The sequence below is a fragment of the Lactuca virosa genome, chromosome 8 (assembly GCF_052849685.1).
Source record: "Lactuca virosa cultivar CGN04683 chromosome 8, Lactuca_virosa_CGN04683_v6, whole genome shotgun sequence".
NCBI classification, from domain to species: domain Eukaryota; kingdom Viridiplantae; phylum Streptophyta; class Magnoliopsida; order Asterales; family Asteraceae; genus Lactuca; species Lactuca virosa.
The window spans coordinates 234,797,706-234,822,232 of NC_136433.1; positions in this window are offsets into that span (position 1 = coordinate 234,797,706).

A 24,527-nucleotide genomic window follows, 5' to 3' on the forward strand; every position below is an offset into this window, starting at 1 on the left:
CTAATACCCATGAATCTTCATTTCCAAGGATCCATGGGTTAAAAGCTCCATGGACTATCCATGGACTCCCATGCATGCCAAGCCCATTCCAAATGAGTATTAGCCCACACTTATATAAATACAAGAGCCCATATTTAATTAGGCATCTTTTTGATCACCAAATTAATTCTAAATTAATTTATGATCAAATACTAATTAAATAATATGATTTCTTATTAATATATTATAACTTATAATATATTAATAAATCATAAACATACAATCCTCAAAGGTTTAACCATACAATAGTTCGGGTGAAGTGCAACCCAAATGGACCAAGCCGGGTCGGGTCAAGTATATACCAAATAAAGTTATGGACTTAGACACCTTATCCAACAGTCTCCCACTTTGATAAGTCTAATAACTATATTTGCCTATATTACTTAAGGAACCAACCGGAAATCGTAGCTCTTAAAACTCTGTTGAACTATGAAGCGCCATTTTAGATAAGTGATCATATAATCCTCTGTTCTCAAGATATCAGCCGGAAAAATACATGGAACAACGTCGTACTTATTTTCGAACAGTTTGTTTCCCGATTTCCGATTTGTTTGACATAGAACTAAATTGAACACATCAATTAGGTTCTGACCAGGCCCGATACATAGGTCAAAACAAAATCATCGAGGGGCCCAGATATCGTTTCTAATCCTCCAAGAACTAGAAGGAACAGATAAACTTCGACTCATATACTTGTTCTACTACTTGTTGAATTATACACAAAGGCACGTTTTATAACATCAAGTTACTGATGCGTTTTCGTGCAATCAATGAACAACCAAGTCATAGGCAACAACCCATATCTCTAGGTTTGAAGACTTATATGATATTACCATCTCACGATCACTCGAGATAAATTCCATGAAGTGATGCAAGTGAGCATGGGTTTATTCCAATACTCAGAACTTATGACTACTCATGAATGTTGTAGCAACCATTGCTATGGCTAAACACCTTTAGTTATCTACAAGCCCAATTCATGACAGTCTTAATTCATACCTACTTCCGACGTATGACCGACTGTGGAAGTTTGAATAAAGTAATTTATTCTGGAAGTCAAAACAAGCAAAGCTGAAACAATAGTAAATAATTGACAAAACAGTAACACCTTACTCATAAATAAACACACATTTTATTCATCATCAAATGCCGATTACATTTTACAAGTTTCAGACATAGCTATCTAATCTGTAAAACTAATATCATCCTTCAGCCCGATGCGCCTCGCATGCTGTAAATGCCTAACCCCCGTCAGTCCCTTCGTGAGGGGATCTGCATGATTCTCTTCTGATGATACCCTGTTTGCCACGAGGAGTCCTTCTTCTATCTTATGTCTTATGAAGTGATATTTTCTATCAATGTGCATGGATCTGCCATGATCTCTTGGTTCCTTGGCTATGGCAACCGCACTATTGTTGTCACAGAAAATCTCCATAGTCTCCTTAATAGCTGGTACAACTCCAAGGTCTCCGATGAAGTTTTTCAGCCATATCGCCTCCTTTGCCGCTTCACTCGCTGCTATGTACTCTGATTCACAGGTCGAATCAGCTACCGTCCCTTTCTTGGAACTCTTCTAAGTGATTGCCCCTCCATTTAGAGTAAAGACCCAGCCCGAATGAGAGCGGAAGTTATCCCTATCAGTTTGAAAGCTAGCATCACAATACCCTACTACTCTCAAGTCATCACTCCCACCAAGGGTAAGGATCCAATCCTTAGTCCTCCGCTGGTACTTGAGAATATTTTTTTACCGCAGTCCAGTGAGCCTTGCCAGGGTTCCCCTGATATCTGCTGACCATGCTCAAAGCGAAGGCCACATCAGGGCGGGTACAAGTCATAGCATACATGATCGAGGCAACATCGGAAGCATATGGTAAACGACTCATCTCAGCCATCTCAGCCTCTGTACTCGGGCTCTGAGCCTTGCTCAGTTTAACATTGCTTTGGATCGGTAGTTCTCCTTTCTTGGAATTCTGCATGTTGAACCTTTTCAACACCTTATCCAAGTAGGTACTCTGACTAAGTCCAATTAGTCTTTTACTCATGTCTCTTAATATCCTTATCCCTAGGATATAGGCAACCTCTCCAAGGTCCTTCATAGCAAAACACTTCCCAAGCCAGGACTTCACCTCCTGCAAGTTTGGGATGTCATTTCCTATGAGCAGTATGTCATCCACATACAGAACCAAGAAGCTAAATATACTCCAACTAGCTCTGATATATACACAGGACTCATCTTCACTTCTCGAAAAGCCAAACTCTTTGAATTTCTCATCGAAACAAAGATTCCATCTGTTGGGTTTTGATCATTTTAACACTCCTATGGTGTACATGCAACCCTAAATACCTTGGATCTATGTTTTCTCTAATATACATGCAAATGCTAATATTCCAAGGTATTACCCTATCTAGCATACAATCATAGATACTTGGGTAATAATATAGATAGAATACATACCTTTTGTAGTGTAGCTTGACTCCATGGGGCTTGAGTGCCTAGTGCCTCAAATGTGACACCTCAAATGGCTCACACAACATCAAATGCTCTTGGAATAACTTAGAGAGAAATCCACACTTCAAGAAATCGGCTAGCCCTTCTTTTTCACACACTGGTGGCCGATTTTGGTGAATAATATGATGCTTATATAGTATGTTACAATTAGGGTTACACCATGTAAACCCTAATTGTCATGACCTTTCATTTCCATGACCCATGGGTTAAGTAACCTCCATGGAGCATCCATGGAGCAACCTATGGGTTTAACCCAACTTGATTATCCATGGAGCTTTGGCCCACTATATAAGTTATGGGTGATTTACACAATCAACCCATATATTTAATTAGTCTTCTTTTGATCACATAATTAATTCTAAATTAATTCTTGATCAATACTAATTAAATATTATTATTCTTATTATTAATATATTAGAACTTATAATATATCAATAACCATAAGTGTCTTATTTCTCTCATTTAGTCTATCCAAGTGCATGATGCCATGCAACCCAAATGGACCATGCCTGGTCGGGTCAAGTACATACCAAATATAGTTATGGACTTAGACACTAATCCAACAGTCTCCCACTTGGATAAGTCTAAAACTATTATTGCGTATGACTTCAAGAACCAACTGGCAATCGTAGCTCTCAAAAGCCTCCGTCGTACTCTGACCTTGTTGATAATCTCTGACCTTTGTCAATGACTTGTCCATTAGATAAGTGATCATATATTCCTCCATTCTAGATATCATATGGACTGAGACATGGATTATAATCATTCTCTCTGTCCATTTGTTGTTTCCCGATTTCCGATTTATGACGATTGACTGATTGAACAAATCAAATCAGTCCTGGCTTGGCCAAGCACTCACATGTGTCATCACTAAATCATCGAGGGGCCCACATATATCGCTTTTATCCCGAAGGTAAAAGGAATGGATAAACTTCGACTCCTATGGCTTGTTCTGCTACTTGTTGAATCATACACAAAGGCACGTTTTATAACATCGAGTTACCAATGCGTTTTTGTACAATCAATGTACTATCAACTCATAGTAACAACTCATATCTCTAGGTTTGAAGAATATAAGATATTATCGTCTCATGATCACTCGTGATAAAATCCATGAAGTGATTCAAATGAGCGCGGGTTGAATCCAATACTCAGAACTTATGAGCACTCATGAGTGTTGTAGGACCACTTTGTCCACCAACTTGGACCTCTACAAGCCAACTCATGACAGTCTTGATTCATATCTACTTCCAACATATGACCGACTGTGGATGGTTTGAATAACTTAATCATTCAGGAAGAGCGAATTAGTTATTCTGGAAGTCAAAACATGCAAAGTGAAACACAAGAATAAATGAATCAAATATGGTATCAAACCCTATGAATATAAATAGACCACTTTTATTTATCACCATACTGATTACTCATTATTCATTGTTTCGGTTTTATCAACTTTATACTTGAATTAAAACACTAGGTGTTCCATGCTCCAAGCATGTACACTATGTTTTTCTAAACAATAGCTTTGCAATATATCAAGTATGCACTCTATGTTTGTCTATGATCCTTACTTTGTGAAATAGATCGATTGAACGTACTTTCAATGATTCTAATTTCACACTCCCAAATCCTTATCGAAAAATGTAAGAATTCCAAATTCCTAACATTTACCAAAATCTGTTTAGATTTTAAGCTTATATGCACAGACCCTCTTGTAATGAATATGTACAAAGTCACAAAGACTTGTCATCAGTCATTACAGGTTATTCCAATGGAGATCAATTCCATGGAAACTAAGTCTCATTTTCAAAGTACATTGCTTTGGACATGCTTCTTGCATTAAGTTTTCTAATCTTACACAGATACCTTCCACCTATGGAGACAACTCCATATTCTCATTTTGACTATCACTTCTGAACAAGAGATGCCTCTTTTCAGAATATGTCAATATGGTCCTTCCAAAATTAGCACTATACTTCCAACTGTCCCTGAGCAACCAATCTTTGGTAAACCTCAGATTGTCCTCGACAATTGCTTAATCATTTTAATCATATCCAATTCTAGACCTTTTCCCTTCTTAATGCCTCTGGGCATTTGGAAAAATTTAGAAATGACAAATATGATAGCACATGCAATCGATCCTGTACCCAAAGCAAATGGTACACAATTCATGATGTCTCACATAAAGACATGATTCTAGACCAGTCTTTTGCTACAATATTTTTATTTGCCATGTTTTCAAAATTTGACTATGAAGAGGGATGCCGTAATCATAATCAAAATTTGAGAACGCAATATATAGAATTTCCTTAAGTTGAACCAATCCAACATGAAATTCATATATATATATTCTTGACTAAAGATGATTAAGGTCTCAATCTAAGCCTTTAGAACTGAAATGAAGTATATCCTCTCCCTTATTATAGCAAAACAACTTTTTCAATCCATGCAGCCTCACGAATTGAAACTTTTGTTTTCTATAATTAACATTGCTAACTTGCAACACTAACAATAATTATCATGCTCCCACTAACATGATGATTGTTAGCATAACACTTATGCTCCCACTAGCTTTGACATGTACTCAGAAATCAGCTGGACTTCTAAAAATCAATACTTTATTGACTTTCTTACCAAAGTTCAGATTTCTGATACGAGATGCTTTGATAAAACTTTATCAAAATCATACACCTTTCCTTAGATAGCATGCATGTGTGTCTAAACAATTTCAGAACTATGAAAAGGGATGCCGTAATCATAGTCTCAATTGTTTAGACCTTTTGCTATCTGCTTCAAATCTACTTGGTGGAAGTGTTTCCTCACCATCATTTTCATGAATCGGAGAGAAACCTTATGACCCTTAGATTTTATGGTGTATGTGTTCTTATCCATGTGAATCGTCAAAACCATAGTCACAAGACACGGTTAATGACAAATCCAAACTCATATGGACTGAACTTATGCAATCTTAACTTCTTGCCACCTGGCAGCTCAAGGGCCTGCCATTGCTTCCAAGTTGTTATGCAACCAACTGAGAACTCTAAGAACTCATATGCAAAGCCAACTTTAACTGGAATGGGCACAGAAAAGGAAATATGTCAACACGATAGGTTATAAACCTCTCGTCGTGTGCTAGTGTTAAACTACAGGTTATTATTCTTGATTAGACCTTGAAGCTTTCAGAATCTCTAAGACTCCCACTATCCTCTTGACATATAAGACTATCTTGCCAAATATTCAAGAGATAGTGCAGCTTCTTTATCAAGACAAACACTTCACACTCTTGGCCTAAGTTGGTCTTTGTTTAACCCAAAACATCACAACTTACCAATTTCAAATGTACAAGAGTAGGACACTTTTACTCTTACATTTGACAAGTGTTATAAACCTTTCTTTAAGATATGTCACTCAACTTATAGTCTTGGAGTATCACTCTAAGACTTGTTTTGAAACGAAGCATGACTCATCTTCTTGATTTAACCATTTCAACAATTCATGACTCCTCTTCTTAGTCATAAGAATGCACTAAGATGTCCTTAGAAGACCAATTGTGATGTGGTTCTTTAATCATTAAGATGATCACAAAACAGGATACTAAAGTACTCTCCCATCTTTTCAGATTTGAGAAACTTTTATCTGCCTGCCTAATTTGATTCTTCCCATTCGTTCTGCCATACATTGAGACTTTTCCAATGTTTCAGAATTATACTTAAACTTGTAAGTATAACCATATTTACTAAACTTTAGTAAATCATGACGAATAGTCTTATCGATCTTTTGTGGTGGACTTGATCAGTGCACAAGAATGTGTACTCGATCCCTTAGTCCTTTACTTGACTCACATATACATATGAACAAGGAGTTAGTCTTAGTTTTCCAAAGCTGAAAGTTCTCATTCATCATACTATACAACTTGCATGATTTCCAAGTTTCTATCCAACTGAAACCTTGGGTGATGAGAATCATTCCTTATTTGGTAAATTATGACACTACCACAAATGTAAGAATCAAGTCCATTTTTCCAATATTTCTATCAATGGAATCATATAAACAACCATTTTTCACAAATGCCACTGTAAGGATATTTAAAATAAATATAAAATTAAAACCTTTTATTTTATTTCAAAACTTTGCGGAAAAAAACTTATCCTTACACTGCAAATGCATATGAAAAACTTGTTGTTATCTATTCCTAAGCAATTTATCATAACTCCTTAGTAACAGCTTCAAAAATTCTGACCACCAAACCATGTGATCGAAATCCATCTTCGTGATCAGAATCAGCATGTACTTCCTTTAAGTTTCTTCACTTTTCTTTGATTCTTAAAACATCAATATGTGACCCAGTCACATCATGTAATGAGAATCTCATAATAGAAGCTTAACAGAGTTAGATAGTGGACTTTTACCTGAAGAAGAGTCAAACTTCTTGACTTGATCACCCTTATGATCTTTCAGGTAAATAGGCAGCTTCGCAATCAATGCCCCTTTCTTTGGCAAGATAAACATATGGAATCTTTGGTAATGGGACTATCTCAGACATAGCCTTTCTCTTTACCATTTGGTCAACCTAGTTGACTATGGTCAAACCCTTTCTTTGGGATGAGAAGGCTTTTCTAGATATCCGATGTTACCATTGTCAATGTACATTGGGAAGTTGATCTCTTAATCAAATTGCTTTACTAGTCCTCAAATCATTGCTGACCAAGCAAATAGATAAGATCATTAAGGTTCATGTCATAGTCTGTTTCATAGTAGTCCCAAAGGAACTCACTAAGTGACTTAGAAAGTGATTGAACATCCAACCTTCTTAAGACTTTGAAACCTAACTCTCCCGGCTTGTCAATATGTGACTTCATCTCCAAGATGCGATCACACATAGACCTTGCTTGCCAATAGGGATTGAGTGACCTTAAACTTTTCAAGAACTTGTGGGTTAGGGAGAATAACTGGAGGAGGTGAAAGAAGTAAAGTTCCAAGAGATTTGGGAAGATCATAGATGTCTGAACTTAGACATCTTTTGGGAGATATTCAAGATAGTTGATCTAAAGTCCTTAATATGACACCCAATATGAAATATTAAGGCTAGGACCCAACAAACTATTTTATAACTTAGAAGAGGGATGCCGTAATCCAAGCTATAAAATATTTGAAGGTAGGTGAATGACGATTCACCAATTTCCACCAAGATAAACGAAATGTATTAGTAGGTTTTAATTGGATTTGAAACTCCTAAATCTTTTGAGATTCATTGAACTTTTCAATGGCATGTTTCACTCTCGAGTGTGCCCTTCAGGTTTTGTGACTGGGATGCCGAGGATCACAAAACAAGGTGTGAAGTAACCATGCAAATTACTTGGTACCCTTAAGTGTTTACCCCTCAATCGATGTGCCGGTTAACCACACACGCTCCATCGATACTATGATAAACATTAAGTTACCCTTTGCCTACCTTGTTAAGTCCAGGTTAGTGTGCCGGTTAACCACACACGCTCCACTAACGGATTAAACAAAGTGCAAAGTGTAATTTCATGGATTAGCACCTTATTCACATTTTCCTAAGTAACTAAGATTGGGAATTTATAAGTGTTTAGTTACTTAGTATTTATCATTAACACTTTTAATGAAGGGAGAATTATAGTCTTTGTCCTACCCATTCGGCTAACGACCCTCCACCAGTCAAGGAAGCGGTGGGTGAGAGTAGACACCCATTAAACTGCCATTTTATAGGCAGTAACCTTATACCTCCCTTATAGACCGGCTTCATGAATGAGGCCTACTGATGGTAAGACTGACTTTACTCTTATACATATATATAAATATTATTAACTTATAATATTATAAAGTATAAGGGTTGAATTTAACTTTTAAAATTCTAAGGGCTAACTTGGAATTAAAGTATTCATAAGTGAAAACTTTTTCAAATTCCAAACTTGAGGGCAAGTTTTGAAACTATTCAAAACTAATTAATTCCATAACTTATGTGTTTAAAGTAGTTTTAATTAAAAGACTCTTCAAGTTCCATAACTTGAGGACAAGTTATGGAAGACTTTAAACTAATAAAAGAATGTAACTTTTCTTTATTTTGTAACTTATGGAATTAATTAAGGTTACATATTTTATTACTTAATGAAATGACTCTTGAACCTCCATAACTTGAGGATAAGACTCTTCATTTTTGTAACCATTGCCAACTTTTATGAGTTTTATGAAACTTAAATGTGACTTTTCATATAACTTGAGGACAAGTTACAAAAACACATTTTAGAATCAACTCTTAGATTAAAATGGATTGAAAACACATAATCAAATAACTTTTCTATTAATATAAGAAACTCATATGAACAAAGATAATTCACATCAAATTTTTTCAAGTAATTAGCATAACTTGTAAACTAATACAAAACATGAATCTATTGACAATTATCTTTGAAATTGGATTAGCATGAACATTACCACATCAAAATCAAGTTTATAAGTTTAAAAACAACTTATGGTAATGTTCCTAGTCCAATTCCAGCCAAAACAATCGAAGATATGCTGTCTGGGACACCAACTCGTCGAGTTCTTATAGGAAACTCGTCGAGTTCATGCCTTAATACATGAACTCGTCGAGTTTATGGCCAGAACTCGTCGAGTTTTCTGTCTGGACAGATTCTCAGCCTTGAAAAATAAGTTGCATCAAGTATAATTGAAAACAGCCCTAGGCTCTAATACCATTGTTGGGTTTTGAGCATTCTAACACTCCTATGGTGTACATGCAACCCTAAATACCTTGGATCTATGTTTTCTCTAATATACATGCAAATGCTAATATTCCAAGGTATTACCCTATCTAGCATACAATCATAGATACTTGGGTAATAATATAGATAAAATACATACCTTTTGTAGTGTAGCTTGACTCCATGGGGCTTGAGTGCCTAGTGCCTCAAATGTGACACCTCAAATGGCTCATACAACATCAAATGCTCTTGGAATAACTTAGAGAGAAATCCACACTTCAAGAAATTGGCTAGCCCTTCTTTTTCACACACTGGTGGCCGATTTTGGTGAATAATATGATGCTTATATAGTATGTTACAATTAGGGTTACACCATGTAAACCCTAATTGTCATGACCTTTCATTTCCATGACCCATGGGTTAAGTAACCTCCATGGAGCATCCATGGAGCAACCTATGAGTTTAACCCAACTTGATTATCCATGGAGCTTAGGCCCACTATATAAGTTATGGATGATTTACATAATCAACCCATATATTTAATTAGTCTTCTTTTGATCACATAATTAATTCTAAATTAATTCTTGATCAATACTAATTAAATATTATTATTCTTATTATTAATATATTAGAACTTATAATATATTAATAACCATAAGTGTCTTATTTCTCTCATTTAGTCTATCCAAGTGCATGATGCCATGCAACCCAAATGGACCATGCCTGGTCGGGACAAGTACATACCAAATATAGTTACGAACTTAGACACTAATCCAACACCATCTGCGAGGTGCTTGTTTCAATCCATAGATGGATTTCTCATGCTTACACACTCTATTAGGGTACTCTATGCTGACAAAACCCTCTGGCTGACTCATGTAGACATCCTCACCAACTTCCTATTAAGGAAAGCGGTTTTGACATCCATTTTCCATATTTTGTAGTCATGAAATGCAACAATGGCTAACATAACTCTAACGACGTAAATTTTAAAAGAATTTTTCATTTTTCAAACGCAATAAAACTCATATAATATTCTCAAAATCTCAGGTGTATCAAATGTCATAACAATAAAACATATCCCAGAATCTCAAAACATAATCCTCTGCCAGTGTGTACAAATCATGCCAGCGCCTTCACGCGATCCTCGCTGGTACCTGAAACACATATCACATAACACGGTAAGCATAAATGCTTAGTGAGTTCCCCAAAATACCACATACACCACATAAGCCACTCGAGGCTATAACTCGATAAGACCCTCTGGTCAATGTGTCTCAGCGGGACCCTCCAGTCCCGTAGCTCGTTGGACCCTCAGGTCCGGTCTAGCTCGTTGGACCCTCTGGTCCGGTCTAAATCGTTGGACCCTCCGGTCCGGTCTAAATATCACATAGCATACATAAATCACAATTCACATAATCTCAAGTAAACACATAATACATAAGACCCTCCGGTCTGCACATGGATACCACTCTAGGTAAAGTATAGTGAGAAGACTCACCTCGTATGATGTCTAGTAAACTCTCGTGCTCGATATCCCCGACCTAGCCTCCGCCTATCAAAATGATAATATCTCTAATCAATACTCTCCTCATGTTCTCATATCTAAAGAATGGGTAGAAGACCATTCTACCCCTCCATGGCCTCTCTTGAATAAGTGTGACCCAGCCCCCAAGGTCAACTGAGGTTAACCCAGTCAATGGTCCAACTTTGACCAAACTCGTCGAGTGCACTCAGGTGATTCGGCGAGTCCATGCGTGTCCTCTGAATCCTCCTAAGGCCTCACTCAACTCGTCGAGTTAACCTTTCACTCGACGGGTTACCATTGATCACGAATAGTGGGGCAACCCGATCCGACTCGTCGAGTTCTCTCATGGACTCGGCGAGTTTCCTCCATGGCAATACTCATTTGGCCTTCTGAGGCCAGATATGTTACCCTAACTTATAGATCTGACCATCTAACACCCAAAAATCATGTAAAGGTCTGAACTTGAGGCTCATGCATGTTGTATTTTGCTCTATACACCATTATGACTCCATTGAAGCTTCATAGCTTCAAGGTTCCAAAGTTACTCACTCAAAGCTACATACTTTCTGGTTCTCTGGACCTCACAAGGTCCAGATCTACAAAATAACCCGGAAAAGGGTTTGGATGCACCCAAAACCCCATCAAATGGTGATACAAGCCCTAACTCAACAACCAAAGGAAATATATTCAAACAGCAGGGAGACAAGAACTTGTACCAGATCTGAAGCTTGAATGAAGATGAAGCTGATCCACCAACTCTCCTCTGAGATCCTTGCAACCCTCTTGACCTTCTTCTTCAAAGAAATGACCTCCAATTAGCCTCTTTCCCTCCTTAGCTCACAATAACTCTAGGGTTTCTCTCAAGGGACAAAGACACTGGTGGGAAGGGCGAAGGAGGCTATACGTGCCTTTAAGTAGGCCCAAGTCTGAAGGAATTAGGGTTTCTGCCAACAGCGCTGACTCGACGAGTCAGCTTGTCGACTCGTCGAGTCCATTCATTTTCCACATCACCAAGTCGCGATCCTACTTGAGGAGTTAAGGCGCCAACTCGTCGAGTCACTCCTCATAACTTAGAAAATAATACTCATTTTATCATACCTAGAAATCCGGATGTTACAATTCTCCCCCACTAGAATCAGACTTCGCCCTCGAAGTCTCACTCTGCAAACAACTCTGGATGCTACTCCCGCATCTCCGTCTCCGGCTCCCAAGTTAGCTCGGACCCTCTCCGATGTTGCCACTGGACCTGAACCAGGGGCACCTCTTTGTTCCTCAGAACCTTGATCTTTCGATCCAAGATCGCGATCGGCCTCTCAATGGAATTCATGCTCGCATCCACCTGAATATCCTCTAGTGGTACTACTGCCGTCTCATCGGCTATACACTTTCTCAACTGGGATACGTGGAAAGTATCATGAATTTAGCTAAACTCCACAGGTAGCTCGAAACGGTATGCTACCTTGCCCACCCTGGCGATCACACTGAAAGGACCAATGTATTGAGGCCCCAGTTTGCCCCTCTTCCTGAATCGGATCACTCCTTTCCAAGGAGATACCTTCAGGAGTACAAAGTCTCCAACCTGGAACTCGGGCTCGGATCGCCGCCTATCCGCATAACTCTTCCGGCGGCTCTGGGCTGTCAGTAACCTCTGTCTGACCTGCTGTATCTGCTCAGTCGTCTTAAGCACTATCTCAGTGCTACCCATCACTCACTGCCCTACCTCTCCTCAATAGATGGGAGTCCGACACCTCCTCCCATATAAAAGCTCAAAGGGAGGCATACCAATACTTGAATGGTGGCTGTTGTTGTAAGAAAACTCAGCCAAAGGTAGGTATGTGTCCCAACTTCCCCCGAAGTCCATAACACATGGTCAAAGCGTGTCCTCGAGCGTCTGTATCGTTCGCTCACTCTGGCCATCCGTCTGTGGGTGGTAAGCAGTTCTGAAGTGCAATCTTGTACCCAACTCCTCATGGAACTTCTTCCAGAACCTGGAAGTGAAACGTACATCTCAGTCTGACACAATTGATATCGACACTCCATGTCGCGACACCACCTCTCTCATATATGTCTTTGCCAGCCTCTCCACAGAAGAGCTCTCACTGATAGCAAGGAAGTTAGCGCTCTTCGTCAGTCGGTCCACAATCACCCAAATTGCATCAACACCTCTCGCGGTTCTCGGCAATTTGGTGATAAAATCCATAGAAATCTGTTCCCACTTCCACTGAGGAACCTCTAATGCAATTTTCCATGCGGACGCTGGTGCTCGGCCTTAACCCGGCGACAGGTCAAGCACCTGTCGACAACCATGCAACATCCCTCTTCATACAGGGTCACCTATAGTCTCTCTTCAGGTCCAAATACATCTTAGTGGCCCCGGGATGGATCGAAAATCTCGATCTATGCGCCTCCTCCATCAGAGTGCTACGTGCCCCGCCCATATACGACACCCAAATCCAACCATGAAAGGTCAAAAGGACTCGGCTATCCGTCACAAACTCGGATACCTGTCCAATCACCCGCTCCCTCTTGTGGTTCTCCGGTCTCACAGCCTCTGCATGGGCATCTCGAATGGTATCCAACACCGGAGTCATCATCGTCATCCTCATACATATATCTCGAATCGGGGCACTCTCCGCCCTGCGACTCAGAGCATCGGCTACCACGTTAGCCTTGCCCGGGTGGTACAGGATCTCACAGTCGTAATCCTTTACCACATCTAACCATCTCCTCTGGCGCATATTCAGGTTGGGCTGATCCATCAAATACTTCAAACTCTTGTGGTCCTTGTATATGGTACACCGAACCCCATACAATAATGGCGCCATATCTTGAGGGCGAACACCACTGCCCCCAACTCCAAATCGTGGGTGGGATACCTCGTCTCGTGAGGCTTCAGCTGCCTCGATGCGTATGCTATCACGTGCCCTCTCTGCATAACCACCGCACCCAACCCCGATATAGACGCATCACAATACACCACGAAATCCTCCATTCCCTACGGAAGGGCTAACACCGGGGATTCGCATAATCTCTGGCGAAGAGTCTCGAACGAGGTCTGCTGCTCGGGACCCCAAATAAAAGCAACACCCTTCCGGGTCAATCTGGTGAGGGTAACGGCAATCTTGGAGAAATCTCTGATAAATCTCCGATAGTAGCCGGCCAACCCTAGAAAACTCCTGATCTCGGTGGGGGATCTCGGTACCTCCCAACTCATGACAGCCTCAATCTTGGCTGGATCGACCAATATCCCATTCTGATTAACGAGATGTCCCAAGAACTGGACCTCTCGCAACCAAAAATCACACTTGGAGAATTTGGCATAAAGCCTCTCCGATCTCAATACTCCAAGGATCTCCCTCAAATGCTCCTCATTCTGCTCTCTGGATCTCAAATACACTAGAATGTCGTCGATGAACACAATCACCGATCGATCCAACATCGACATGCATACCCGGTTCATGAGATCCATGAACGCCGCTGGTGCATTGGTGAGCCCAAAAGGCATCACCTTGAACTCGTAATGCCCATAACGCGTCCTGAACGCCGTCTTCTGGATATCCTCATCACACACCCTCATCTGGTGATATCCAGACCTCATGTCTATCTTGGAAAACCAAGACGCACCCTGCAACTGATCGAACAGATCGTCGATTCTCGGTAGTGGATAACGGTTCTTGACCGTCAACTTGTTCAACTCCCGGTAATAGATGCACATCCAGTGTGAACCATCCTTTTTCTTGACGAAAAGGATCGGCGCTCCCCACGGCGAGCTACTTGGTCGGATGAATCCCTTCCCCAACAGCTCCTGAAGCTGCGAGGATAACTCCTGCATCTCTGGTGGCGCAAGGCGATAGGGTGCCTTGACAATAGGCACTGCTCCAGGAACCAAATCAATATGGAACTCCACCTGCCTCTCCGGAGGCACACCCGACAACTCCTCGGGAAAAACGTCCGGGAACTCACGCACTATCGGAACCTCATCGACAGAACTCGGCCTCTCTGCAGCAACTCGTGTATCCATCACATAGGCCACCAACCCCTTAGAGCCCTACTGTAGACTCTGTCTCGCTCTGGCAGCCGAGCAAAATGCTGACCCAAATCGGGTACCCTCGCCATATACCGTAAGTACTCCCCCACTAGGGTCTCGTATGGTCACCAAATGACGCTCGCAGTCGATAGTAGCTCCAAGTCGGCTCAACCAGTCCATGCCCACGATGACACAGACATCCCCCATCGCAATCGGTACCAAATCTATTGGGAACTCAACCCCGAAAATCTCGAGTACACATCCTCGAATCACATCTGTAGCATACACCGATCGCTCGTCGGCTATAGAAACTCGCAGAGGTCGACTCAACGCCTCTCGTCGGGTACTGATGTGCTGACTAAACGCTAATGACACGAAAGATCGACTCGCACCCGAGTCAAATAACACCAAAGCAGGTACAAAACTCACAAGAAAGGTACCTATGCATACCACATTATAAGCACAATATCTCGAACTCAGAATAAGTAAATGAAAGAATACATACCAGCCACGACATCGGGCACTGCGCGAACCTCCTCTGCTGTCAACTGAAAGGCTCTCCCGTGAGCCTTCGGTGCCTCGGCCTTCACTGGCCTGGCCTCGGTGGCTCTAGTAGCAGCAGGTGCAAATCCATGAGCTGATCCTTGAAGTAGCTGTGGGCACTCGGCCTTCCGATGGCCAGTCTGGTTGCAGTGGAAGCAAACTGCGAACCCCTTGGGGCAATCCCTCACGAAATGCCCCTCCTTGCCACACTTGTAGCACACCCCTGCTCTGCACACTCCCTCATGGCTCTTGCCGCACTTCCCGCAAGTGCGGCCCTTCGGACCTCCAGATCTCGAGTCAGCGGGCTTGGCCCGCTTGGCTGCTCGCTGAGACTGTGCCGGCCGCCTGTCCCTCCTCTGAGACTCGGCCTCCTCCATGGCCTGAGTCTCTAGCTCAATCTCCCTCTTCCGGGCATTTGCCTGGAGCTCGGAAAATGTCTGGTATGTCGATTTCGCCACGAACTCACGAATGTCTCTCCTCAGTATGCTCAGATATCGACTGATTCGTGCCTGCTCAGAAGACACATGTTCAGGGCAAAATAACTCCATCTCGTGAAACATCCGTGTAATCACAATCACGGTCTCCGTCCCCTGCTTGAGAGACAAGAACTCCTGGGCTAGACGTTCCCTCTCCACAGGAGGAACATACTCATCTCGGAACATGGTGGTGAACCTCTCTCAGGTCACCGCTGTAATCTCTGCAGGAGTAAAGTCATCCGTCACAAACTTCCACCAATCCTTCGCTCCCAAGCGAAGCTGGTTTAGCGCGAACCATACCCTCAGATGCTCCGGACAAGAACATGTGTAGAAGCATCCCTTAATGTCTGAGATCCATCTCATCACGACTATCGGATCCTGAGTCCCATCAAACTCTGGTGGCTTCGTGTTGCTGAACTCCCGGTACAACAACGAGTCACCCCCTGTGGCCTAGCAACGGTAACGGCTGCGGTGGCTGCATCAACAACAACATCAGTAAGAGCAGCCTACCGCTCGTCAAATGTCTCAATCAGCTTGGTCTTGATTGACCCAAACATCTCTGGTATCTCAGCTCGAATGGCTACAACCACCTCATCATGAATCATCCTGCGAATCTCATCCTCGCTAACACCGGTGCTCTCTGGAGTGTGGCATGTACCCACCATAATGTATCTGAAATACAACACAAAAGAAATCAGAGACTTGCTCGAGCATTCTCGCACTCTATCACTCAACCCTACTTGTTCCTTAGTACCCTAAGGATTCTTACTTGGGCTGCTCACTGATCCAGTGTTTCCAGTAGTACGGGCCCTTATACTACCTTCCACACCACATCAGTAATCACCCTAAGTCCTCCTCCTAGGATTCTAGTTCATAAGTACTCTATATCTTGCTGAGCGTAGGCTACCACCCAGTAGACCTCTCATAAGCTCCTCCCTGCTACCTACTCAAACTCAAAGAAATTCACAGCAACAGTAACTCCGAGGCTAAGGCATCACGAATCAGGCCCACTCTAGTCCTAAATATGAATACCCAGCCTACTCTAGCATGCATAGCATATCACATAATATCTCATAAGACATAATGTAAGGGTATTTTAGGAAATCACCATTCGGGCACTGGCTGATTGTACACACTGCTCTGTTCTGCTTTTCTCGAAATCTTTTACTCTTTTTAGAAAAATTGTTTCTTTCATAAATTTTTTTCTCAAATCCTCAGTTTGAGTTCAGATACACCCGAAGGTGCATCCGAATCCCTCAAACCAAGGCTCTGATACCAACTTGTAACGACGTAAATTTTAAAACAATTTTTCATTTTTCAAACGCAATAAAACTCATATAATATTCTCAAAATCTCAGGTGTATCAAATGTCATCACAATAAAACATATCGCAGAATCTCAAAACATAATCCTCTGCCAGTGTGTACAAATAATGCCGACGCCTTCCCGCGATCCTCGCTGGTACCTGAAACACATATCACATAACACGGTAAGCATAAATGCTTAGTGAGTTCTCCAAAATACCACATACACCACATAAGCCACTCGACGCTATAATTCGATAAGACCCTCTGGTCAATGTGTCTCAGCGGGACCCTCCAGTCCCGTAGCTCGTTGGACCCTCAGGTCCGGTCTAGCTCGTTGGACCCTCTGGTCCGGTCTAAATCGTTGGACCCTCCGGTCCGGTCTAAATATCACATAGCATACATAAATCACAATTCACATAATCTCAAGTAAACACATAATACATAAGACCCTCCGGTCTGCACATGGATACCACTCTAGGTAAAGTATAGTGAGAAGACTCACCTCGTATGATGTCTAGTAAACTCTCGTGCTCGATATCCCCAACCTAGCCTCCGCCTATCAAAATGACAATATCTATAATCAATACTCTCCTCATGTTCTCATCTCTAAAGAATGGGTAGAAGACCATTCTACCCCTCCATGGCCTCTCTTGAATCAGTGTGACCCAGCCCCCAAGGTCAACTGAGGTCAACCCAGTCAACGGTCCAACTTTGACCAGACTCGTCGAGTGCACTCAGGTGACTCGGCGAGTCCATGCGTGTCCTCTGAATCCTCCTAAGGCCTCACTCAACTCGTCGAGTTAACCTTTCACTCGACGGGTTACCATTGATCACGAATCGTGGGGCAACCCGATCTGACTCGTCGAGTTCTCTCATGGACTCGACGAGTTTCCTCCATGGCAATACTCATTTGGCCTTCTGAGGCCAGATCTGTTTCCCTAACTTATAGATCTGACCTTCTAACACCCAAAAATCACGTAAAGGTCTGAACTTGAGGCTCATGCATGGTGTATTTTGCTCTATACACCATTATGACTCCATTGAAGCTTCATAGCTTCAAGGTTCCAAAGTTACTCACTCAAAGCTACCTACTTTCTGGTCCTCTGGACCTCACAAGGTCCAAATCTACAAAATAACCCGGAAAAGGGTTTGGATGCACCCAAAACCCCATCAAATGGTGATACAAGCCCTAACTCAACAACCAAAGGAAATATATTCAAACACCAAGGAGACAAGAACTTGTACCAGATCTGAAGCTTGAATGAAGATGAAGCTGATCCACCAACTCTCCTCTGAGATCCTTGCAACCCTCTTGACCTTCTTCTTCAAAAAATTGACCTCCAATTAGCCTCTTTCCCTCTCTAGCTCACAATAACTCTAGGGTTTCTCTCAAGGGACGAAGACACTGGTGGGAAGGGCCAAGGAGGCTATAAGTGCCGTTAAATAGGCCCAAGCCCGAAGGAATTAGGGTTTCTGCCAACAGCGCTGACTCGGAGAGTCAGCTTGTCGAGTCCATTCATTTTCCACGTCACCAAGTCGCGATCCTACTCGACGAGTTAAGGCGCCAACTCATCGAGTCACTCCTCATATCTTAGAAAATAATACTGATTTTATCATACATGGAAATCCGGATGTTACAATAACCTTAATAGACTTAATCTTTGCTACTAGTGAAAAGGTCTCATCATAATCAACTCCCGGAGTTTGAGAAAAGCCCTTTGCAACCAGTCGCGCCTTATAAGTGTGTACATTACCATCCATGTTGGTCTTCTTCTTGAAGATCCATTTGCACCCGACTGTCTTACGACTTGGTACATTGTTAAGCAAGTTCCAAACTTGATTGTAATACATGGACTGTATCTCGCTGTCCATAGCCTCTTTCTATTTAGCAACCTCTAGGCCTGCCATGGCTTCCGTGTAGCTGTTAGGTTCATCCAGATTTACCAGTGTACTATCACTGATAAGTGTATCACCTTCCGCAGTAATATGGAAACCATAGTAATGCTCAGGTGCATTCCTAACTCTCGTTGAACGCTTCAGAGGTACAGACTCGTCAGTCGGATCAACAGGAGTTTCCTCCTCAGGTTGATTGTTAGGGTTTGAGGTTCCTTCACCACTTGACTCTTGAATTTCTTCAAGGTCAATTTTCCTCCCACTGTTTCCTTGGCTTATGAACTCTCTCTCGTGAAAGACCCCACTCCTTGCCACAAAGACCACATTCTCACTGGGTCTGTAGAAGAGGTAACGAAAGGATTTCTATGGATAGCCGATGAAAATACACCTCTCACTTCGAGGTTCGAGCTTATCGTGAGTCTCGCACCTCACAAAAGCCTCGCAACCCCAAATCTTGATGTGGTCCAAGTTGGGAACTTTCCCAGTCCACATCTCATGAGGTGTTTTGGCAACCTTCTTTGTAGGGACTAGATTAAGGATATGGGCGGCAGTGTCTAAGGCATACCCCCAAAAAGAGATAGGTAGCGAAGATCAACTCATCATGGAACGAACCATGTCCAACAAGGTCCGATTACGCCTATCAGCCACACCCTTCAGGTATGGTATCCTGGGAGGTGTCAATTGTGAGACAATCCCACATTCCTTAAGATAGTCGAGGAACTCTGTACTAAGATACTCACCACCTCGATCGGATCGAAGCATATTAATGTTCCTGCCCAATTGATTTTCTACTTCCTGTTTAAACTCTTTAATCCATTCAAAAGTCTCTGAATTATGCTTGATCAAGTAGACATAACCATATCTACTATAATCATCAGTAAAAGTCAGATAATAGCGATTAGCATCCCTTGTGGCGGTTTTGAAGGGTCCACATACATCAGTATGTATAAGGTCCAACAAACCCTCACCCCTTTCACAAGTACCAGTGAAGGGTGATTTTGTCATTTTCCCAAGCAAACAAGATTCACAACTATCATCTGACTTTAGGTCAAATGATTCCAGAACTCCATCCTTTTGGAGTTGGCCTATGTGTTTCTTGCTTACATGTCCAAGACAACAATGCCACAATGATGCTTTATCCAAGCTAGTAGAGGAATCAATACACAACACATTATTTCCTAGGTTATCTACAACCGACACCGTTTCATACACACCATCAGAAGGTAATGCTTTAAAATAAAGAACATTATTAAAGAAAGCATTAATACTACCACATTCATTATCAAACGAAAAGGTAAACCCTTGTTTGTACAAACCATGAAAAGAAATAATATTCCTCGCCATTTCAGACGAGTAAACACATTTATTCAAATATAACTTTAACCCACTACTTAGCAACAAAGTATAAACTCCAATCTTGGTTACATGTGAAACCTTCCTATTCCCCATGATTAAGTTTATCTTCCCGTGCTCGACATCCTCACTTCTTCTTAGGCCCTTGCAAATAAGGACATATGTGAATACCACAACCTGTATCAAGGACCCAAGAGTTAGAATATGGTGCGTTATTAGAAAATATAGTGTAAATACCTGCATGGGATGGTTTCACTTTCCCATCCTTGACATCCTGCAAGTACTTTGGGCAGTTTCGCTTCCAGTGCCCCTTATTATAGCAATAGAAGCAATCAGCATCCTTAGGGATGGCAGAAGGAGTAGCAGAACCACCTTTGGTTCCACTTGATGAAGAGCCATCAAGAGACTTTCCCTTGGTACCCTTCAAAGGGCTCTTCCTCTTCTTCCCTTTGCCTTGCCCGATAGCCAAAACAGGGGTTGCTGTAGGAGTAGGAGTAACAACCGACTTACCTTTAAGACCACTTTCGGCGGTCTTCAGAAGTCCTTGAAGCTTGCTGAGTGTAACTTCCTCTTTGTTCATGTGGTATGTTATGCAGAATTGATCATAACACGAGGGTAGGGAGTGCAAAATGATATCAATTTCCAACTCCGCTGGGAAGTTGACATTCAGTTTCAGCAAACGGTCCACATACCTTTGCATTTTCTGCATGTGGCCCGTGATGGGTTCACCATCCTTCATGTGGGTTGTTATCATGGAGGAGATTATTTCATACCGCTCTTGACGAGCACTCTGATGGTACCTTTCCATCAAGTCCTGGTGCATCTCAAAAGGGTAATAGTCCTCATAGGACTTTTGGAGCTCGGTTGTCATCGTGGCCATCATGATGCATGCCACTTTGGTGGCATCTCTCTCATGTGTCCTGTATTCAGAGATCTCCTCAGGAGTAGCAGTAGTCTCATCGAGTTCCTTAAGCTCCTTGTGGAGGACATATTCCTTGTCCTCATAACGAGTGACCATCCTGATGTTCCGGATCCAATCCATAAAGTTGGAACCATCAAAGATGACACTCCCACAAAGGTTCATGAGAGAGAAGGAGCCGGTAGGGTTAGAACTCGAAGCATTGTTGGAAGACATCTGAAAAGAAAAAAGACAAGTTTAGATTAGAGATATAGAGTCCTTAATAAGACATCCAAATGTAATATTAAGCCTAGGATCCAACACAATATATTATAACTTAGAAGAGGGATGCCGTAATCTAAGCTATAACATATTTGAAGGTAGATGATTGACGATTCACAAATTTCCACCATGAAAACGAAATAAGTCATTAGGTTTTAATTGGTTTTGAAATTCCTAGATTCTTTTGAGATTCATTGAACTTTTCAATGGCATATTTCAATCTCGATTGTGCCCTTCAAGTTTTGTGACTGGGATGCCGAGGATCACAAAACAAGGTGTGAATAACCATGCAAATTCACTTGGTACCCTTAATATTATCACCTAATCAATGTGCCGATTAACCACACGCGCTCCACCGATCTATGATAAACTTTAAGTCACCCTTTGTTATCCTTACTAGTCCAAGTTAGTGTGCCGGTTAACCACACACGCTCCACCAACGACTTGGTAAGGTACAAAGTGTGAATTTCATGGGTTAGCACCATTTTCACATTTTCCTAAAGTAACTAAGATTGGGAATTTATAAAAACATTTAGTTACTTTATAATAATCATTATACTTTTAATGAGAATTAAAGTCATTGTCCTACCTGTTCGGCTAACGACCCTCGACCAGTCAAGGAAGCGGTGGGTGAGAGTGGACAACCATTAAGCTGCCATTTTATAGGCAACAACCTTATACCCCCTTATAGACCAGCTTCACGAATGAGGCCTAATAACAGTAAAACGACTTGATCTTATACATATATATAAATATTAACCATTAATCTTATAATAGTATAAGGGTTGAATTTTAACTTTTAAAATCCTAAGGGTTGGAATTAAAGTGTGTGTGTCTTTACAAATTCCAAAACTTGAGGGCAAGTTTTGAAACTATTCAAAGCTTTTCATTTCTTAACTTATGAGTTAATGGTTCATAAAAGTGAAGACTCTTCATTTTTATGTAACTTATGTCTTTTAAATGTACATTAAAGAAAGTGACCTTTGGAAATCCATAACTTGAGGACAAATTATGGATTCCATTAAAACACATAATTGATCAAGAATTAATCATTAAACAATTTAGCAAGTAATTCCTATGATCTAACAATAACTCATAAGAACATGAATATCATATATAAACTTCAAGAATCATATGAACACATATAAAACATGGAATTTTGATATTAGCCATTGTAAATGGATTAGCATAACCATTACACCATCTAAAACAAGTTTTAAAACACCAAAACAATTTAGGGTAATGTTTCTAGTCCATTTCCAACAGCAAAAGTTGAAAAACTGCAGTCAGAGCCTCCTACTCATCGAGTGCAGGAACCTACTCGACGAGTAGGATGAATTTTCACTTGGACTTGTCGAGTCCCCCCATGGACTCGGCGAGTCTACTGCCCAGACAACTCAATTTTTCAATTTTTCAACAGTTTGCATCAAGTATTCAAGTAAACAATCTTAGGCTCTGATACCACTGATGAGTTTTTGAGCATCCTAACACTCCTATGGTGTACATGCAACCCTAGAAACCTTGGATCTATGTTTTACTATGAATACATGCAAATTTGTTTTTCCAAGGTTCATAGCCTATCTAGCATAGCATGGGGAACTTTAAACATAAAAGATAGATGAATTACATACCTTTCAATAGTGAGTTGATTCCTTGGAGTTTGAGAGCCAAGCACCAATAATGTGGATGCCTCAAATGGAAGTCACAAATCACCAAAAACTTTGGAAAAACTATAAGAGTGTATGTTTGCTTGTAGAAATCGACCACCTTCTTACACACACTTAGTAGTGCCATTTCAAGCATCATCAGCTCCTTTATATAGTGTGGGGAATTAGGGTTACATCCATGTAAACCCTAATACCCATGACTCTTCCTTTCCAAGGATCCATGGGTTAAAAGCTCCATGGACTATCCATGGACTCCCATGCATGCCAAGCCTATTCCAAATGAGTATTAGCCCACACTTATATAAATACAAGAGCTCATATTTAATTAGTTATCTTTTTGATCACCAAATTAATTCTAAATTAATTTATGATCAAATACTAATTAAATAATATGATTTCATATTAATATATTATAACTAATAACATATTAATAAATCATAAACATACAATTCTCAAAGGTTTTAACCATGCAATAGTTCGGGTGAAGTGCAACCCAAATGGACCATGCCGGGTCGGGTCAAGTATATACCAAAAAAAGCTATGGACTTAGACACCTTATCCAACAATATTGAAGGGATAAATTAAATTAAATAAGTAAAAATAAAAGTAAGGGTAAAAAAATAATATTTTTTCATTCAAAAATCCCCAACGGCTAGATTTCTACCAGTTTAAGAGATATTTACGAGGCAGTCAAATCATACGCCCCTCTCTTCAGTTGGAATTATAAATAGGAATGAATGGTAAGTTTTTCTTCACTCTTTCTCAGTCCCTTTCGATTAGTACCGGCTAACTTTGGAGGTAAATTTCTCATTCTCTTTATTTTTATAATTTCTTTCATCATGGGCAAAAAGATGACAGTTTTCCGTAAAAACGTTCTTGGTTTTCCTGAGGATGATTTCACTGATCAAAACTTCTTTTCTTACGACAAGACATGCTCTTTTGATGACGAAGATATTCAGTCTCTGAAAGATGGTGGAGCTTCCCCCCCCCCCCCCCAACACCGTGTTTAGGCCACACGATCCTTTGATTCAACCGAATTTCATTTCCCCCTCATGGGTGTGCTTCCCGGACTACCCTTTTTCTTTAGGCATAAAATTCCCTTTCTCCGGTGTGATTTCTGAATTCTTCGAGGTTACAAAGCTCCCTTACATCCAAGTGATGCCTATCATTTGGAGGATCCTGTATTGGGTTGAGTATCTGAATCAAACTCATAATACTGACATGGGTTTGGCTGAATTGTCCCATGTATATGATCTTTTGAATTTCGGAAATTCTCGTTT